Here is a 6241-nt window from a genome sequence, read left to right as displayed (position 1 = left end):
TTATTAATTCTTCGAAAACCAATTTTTCGACACAACAGTTGTTCGAATTAACAATTGTTTGAAAAAGATAGCTACAGAGATTTGTTTGATTGGTCAAAGCAAATAACAAGAAACAGTCGTTCATAAATATTTATTTTATAAACACTTACTTGGTTTATGTTATGAAGTACAAAAAAATAGTGTTAATGGATATAAAAAAAGAGATAATAAAAACAACAAGAAATTAATTTCCGGCTAATACAAGATAAAATCAGTTTAATTAAATGACATTTTAAAAACAAAATATCTGCAAAAACAAAATATCTGCAAGTTTACAAAGTGAAATGATAAGAAATTGCTTGTAAATAATCGATCACATTCTGATACTCAAAGAATTTATCAGTAAGCGACTTCACCCTTAAACACACTGACACAAATGAGAAAACAGCACCCGTAATGATTACTAGATGGAAGTTCTTCCTTAACTGCCTTTATTATAGCGGGCTCAAAATCTGTTTACAGGCTGAACATCTAAAGTCGAGATATTATTGTAACAGTTCTAAGGAATTTTCTATGTTTGTTCATTTTTATTCGGTAATAAGGCGTAAACCAAAGGTATAACATAACCGTTTTTCATTCCATGAATTGTATAAAGCTGCTCGAAAATAACTGGCACAATTTTAAAAGTACCATCCATAAAATAATTTTTACATGAAGCAAGCACACAGAGATTTTTCCGGGTTGAAAATAACAGCATTCTGTCTTCTACTTCTTCGGAATATGATATCAAGAAAGAGTCGGCCTTGCTTGTTCTCGTATCTTGTTCAGGTAATATTAAGTCTTTTCGATGACTAACAGTTGATCTACAGTGGTCTTCCTGCCAGTCTTCTCTTTATCTATAAACTGTCGTACTTCAACATTTGTCGAGTTTCCTGAGTGATCATGTTCGCCAAATGTAGAACTGATTGAGCCATCAATTGTTATAGCGCGTCCAGTAATAGCAAGGCTCTTCCTTTCTCACTTTGAATAAATTCAGCCATGGCTCTATGCAAAGGGTGTTTCCTCTAAACTAAGACAATCTTATTGAGTTTTCTTGGAAAACAAACACTGACAAAGAACAAAATATTTTCTATAGCTATCTTTTTCGAACAATTGTTAATTCGAACAACTCTTGTGTCGAACAACCGGTTTTCGAAAAATTAATTTCGAACAACTTTTTTCGAATAATTGTTTTCGAATAATTGTCCGGATACGTTTAGAATGATATATATTGCGTCATTCCGTGAATAGAAACACAGAAATTAAACTTTCCACTATTATGATTATCGAGAACTTAAGTTAAACATGGGGCCCTCGAAAAGGAACATTACTTTTTACTATTTACATATAAGAGATCTGATTATAAGGCATCAATTTGGTTAGGTACGTAAAATCTAGAATACCGTTGAATACCTGTTTTAGTCCAAATTTTAGAAATTAGTGCTTGTTTCAGCAGCTTAGAAAAAAATATTAATTTCTTTCTTTGTTATATTCACTCCTTTTACAATATCTGCTGACATTTTACAGTAATAACTACTCAACAGATGGACTAATTCCGGAATTTATGTAATGATATAGTTAGGAATCATTACTTTGCTATCCTTATTTAGGTATCGTCGGGTCGAGCTTGGCCCGTTTAAAAAAAACAAACATTAAAATAATGCCTATTTTATCACAATCTTTATGATTTGTTTCTAAAAATCACTAAACACTACTGAGGAAGTAAGAAAGCCCATCTGCAAATGAGAAAGTGTTCACTTAAATATTTCCAAAAAATATACTATCAAAGATAATCCATTAGAAATATATACAGTTTCATAGAAGTTTTGGCATCATTTCCTGAGATCCTTGTGTGTTGGAGGCGGGGGAGTACCATTACAACGAATTTACTGAAAGGAGTAAATAAGTCCTTTTTTTTTTTTTTTTTTTTTTTTTTTTTTTTTTTTAATTCAAAGTTTCTTGGGCGACACTAAGTGAAATATCCAGTAGCCATCCAGCATATCATGAAACTACGGAAATGTGTTATAAAATATATACTAAGATGTTACTCAGTGTTATATCGGGCCAAATATGAATTTTTTTCATGATGACCGAATTTCATGTTGAAGATTTTATAAAAAAAAAATCGTTTTATCTATTCCTGGATTATGTATTTATACATGAAAATATACCAAAGTATCAAAAATTCTATAATGTATAGGAATACCTGTCAGATATGACTACAAAATAGCCAGAAACTACACTAACTCTTACAGTAAAATCTGCTACTGAAATGGAGGAGGGTTATGTAAATTTCAATGAATTATCTATTTATATAAATATTCCTGTATTTGCACAAAAAAAAATATGGTACCTCACTGGATTTACATATATTATCTACCAACTACAAAATTGAAATCATGAAGAAAAGGAGGACAAGCAAGAAGTGATGAGGCTCCCATCTACTATTACAATAAATGACATCTCTTTGGTCACCTTAAACTGCTAAATTAAACAGCGGTAAAGTTAACACACAAAACTCCTTATACCTGCGTCATGAATGGCAGCCATCAAGCATTTGCCAACTAAGACAACTATAAATTGTGCTCATCTAAAAACCTCTGCCTCAGCCGTTCAACTGCCATAGTGTAATTGTTGTCACTTGGGTCAATACCAGAGAAGGTGCCAGATACTTCTCCAATCAACCCCACCAACAAATATGTCTATGCTCTTTTCAGGGGTGTGAAAGCCCTCCATACTATTAAATTGCTTACTGACTCTCTTGTTCTATTTTGACAGAAGGAATGAATAAATATCCATGCCATCACTGTAAATTGGCGTGAGTTCTCTATATTCCTCTGAAGGATTGTGGGAGATCCTTGAGTAGAATTGAGAAACATATAGGTTGAGAGTTGGGGCTATGGCCGTTGTGGTGGACCCTGGCTATGTTTTATTTATTGGGGCTGCTTGCTGTGTAATTTGTTAATCAAGGTTATTATGGTGGTTCAGAACGCTGAGTATGCCTTCGTGGATGGCATAATAGATATCTTCTGGGTCATTAGTATTTTTAGGGTCTCAATGGCTCTTTCCAGCTGTCTTACTTGGTCATTCACCACTTGAGGTGATGTCTTATTTAAGGTACTTCACTTATGTTGGCCAAAAGCAGTTGCACATACTTCTTGGCTTCTTCCTGCAACAATTGTATATAAAGGCTAGAGCTTGCCGACATCTTAATAGCGTGAGTAGAGAGTTACTTTTAAGGAAAATTTTGAGGGGTAGCAATACCAATGGGAATGAAGCTACATGATTCGATTTTCAGACAAGTAAAATGTATATGTTTTCAAGCATCTCATGTGGCATGTAACTATGCGTGATACGATCACCATTCAAAGTTACTTAGCGGGATTCTTCTTTAAACAAGGGCCATCGTTAACTAATATTAACAAATAATCAGGAATTGGATGAATATAATAATTACTATGTTAATCCAGATCAGTCCTCAAAGTATATCAACAGGGAACAATCATTTATCAGTCATCCCTGCAACGGCCAATATCTAATATATATATATATATATATATATATATATATATATATATATATATATATATATATATATATATATATATATATATATATTTATATATATATATATATATATATATATATACATATATATATATATATATATATATATATATACAAAATAAGAGGATCTCGACATAAATTTAAATTCTATAGCTTATACCGCAGAGAGAGAGAGAGAGAGAGAGAGAGAGAGAGAGAGAGAGACATGGAGAGGAGGTTCAATGTTATATTGACTACAAATAATATAATTATCCTATCTTATATAGATAAGGTATATCTAAATTACAATCTCCTGTATAAAATATATAGACAGGGATGCTGATGAAATGGTAGAAAAACAAAATGATCAGTAAGTACATAAATCCAGATGGACATATTGGAATTTGGAAACTACTCCTGTAACATAAGCTGTCAACTAGTCAGTATAATATGAGTATCTTATTGCTATCCATGTTTAGTTAGAGAGACTGATTATGTCATATTAAGTTATCTAATGAATCTTTAATCCTATTGACTATGGGGATGCGCAGTAGGGTTGTATCCAATTATCTGATGTAGGGTGATTTCCAGAAGATTCACTAATGATATCAACAATTGAGAGATGAAAGTGGTATCCCTGTCAGAGGTAATATGCTTAGGGATACCAATTTTCACTATCCATCCTGAGGATAACGCAGATGTACACGAGGTGGAAGATGCAGTTTTCATGGGAATGGCTTCATGCCAATGAGTGGAGCGGTCAATGACAGTAAACATCGACAAGAATGTGGGCAAAGCTCTGCTGAGGTTGAGGAAAGGAGCCCACTCCTGAATCTGTATGTCAATGAACTTTTGAAATTTGGAATGAAGTACAGGTGCAGATCCAATCCTTAGCATCCTTAATAATGACTGTTCACTAGAATGGCGCGAGGGATGCAAAAGGCCACGAATGAAATCAAACACCTTTCAGCGCACAGAGGGATGTGCACGATGTCCTACATGCTTGGTACTCTGGATCTTTTCGTTAGGCTTCTGCCAAGGCATTGTAATCCAATCACAGGTGAATCACGGCCAATGTGTTTCTTGATACGGCATCAGAAACAGAATTCATTTTCCCAGGAACGTGTTGAAGGGTACAATTGTATTCAGCCACAGCGGAAGGATGACGGCATTGACGGTCAGACCAGACATCGGACTGTCAAGTAAAGGTGTGCACAAGAGGCATTTGGTCCATACGAATGACGAAAGGTGTACCTTCACAGAAGTGGCGAAAGTCACGGACAGCCAAGTGCATCGCCAGCAATATGTGGTCAAAGGTACAGTAGCCAGATTCCACCTTGTACAGTTTTTTTACTGAAGAGGGCCAATGGCGGGGGTGAGCTGTTGACCACTTGCTCCAGTGTTGGCCAAATAGCAACATCGCTAGTATCAGTGGAGATAAGGAGAGGTGCATGGGACACGGAAGAAGGCTGCTTCTTGAAGGGGAGCCAACTTCAGGTCTTTTGGCTTGCCCTTGAGGGAGGCGTAGAGGGAGGCAAGACTGTGGGTGATGGCTGGCAGGAAACGGTGATAATAGTTGATCATGCCCAAGAATTTTTGCAGTGCTTTGAAGGTCGAAGCTCTTGGGGAAGCTCTGAATGGCTGCTACCTTCTCAGGGAAGGGGTGGGCTTGTTCAGGAGTGATGATGTGTCCTAAGAACAGTACTTTGTTGGTGCCAAAAGTACACTTGTTGTACCGGACTACAAGACTGTTCTGCTGTTAGCGGTCGAGCTTGATGCGTATGTGAAACAGGTATTCCTCTTTAGTTTAAGAGAACAAAAGTATTTCATCCACATAACATACACAGAAGGGGAGGTCCCCCTAAGATGCCATCCATGTGACATTGAAAATTGTCCCCAGTATTATTAAGGCCAAAACAGCGGTAATTGGAGGTGTATATACTGAAGAGAATGGTAATGGCGGTTTTGGGGATGTGCTCTTGGTTTATGGACACCTGATAATACCCCTTCAGGAGATCGGGCATGAGGAAAACCTCCGCTTTGTGCAAGTAGGAGGCCACGTTGGATGTTTGGAGGGGATAGTGGTCCTCTCCTATCTGCATGTTCAGGTTTCTATAATCCCCACATGGACACAGAGAGCCATCTTTCTTCAGGACGATATGTAAGGGTGACGACCATGGGCTTGAGGCCTTAGGCAAAAGCCTATTTCTTCCATTTCAGCAAACGTTTGTTTAGCACCTGCTAAATGTTCCGGTGCCAGATGTCTGAATCTGACGAACACCAGGGGACATGTCATCTTGATATTGTGATAAGTACTGTGTTTAGTGGGAACTGTGGGCGTTTGACGAAGTTCTGGATGAAAAAAACTTCTGGGTATGGCGTGAAGAGGTGGGCGTAGGTATCCGTGGGTGATCTGATGTGGAGAGCAAGGTTGGAGGGGATGGGTGGGAAAGGTGTCAATGATTATGAATTCGAGTTGACTAACCGACAGTGAGCGACATCAACCAGGAGTTGGAAATGGAAAAGAAAGCCCACACTGAGGATTGGCAATGTGACATCAGTCACGAGAAACTTCTAATTATATTTGGCGCTTCCAATGATAATGTAAAGGTTTCATAACCATAGGCTGGTATCAAATATCCGTTGGCAGATACGAGGTAAATGTCGGCAGACTTAG

This window comes from Palaemon carinicauda, chromosome 8 (genome assembly GCF_036898095.1).
Source record: "Palaemon carinicauda isolate YSFRI2023 chromosome 8, ASM3689809v2, whole genome shotgun sequence".
NCBI classification, from domain to species: Eukaryota; Metazoa; Arthropoda; class Malacostraca; order Decapoda; family Palaemonidae; genus Palaemon; species Palaemon carinicauda.
Note: the sequence above shows the minus strand (reverse complement) of the source record.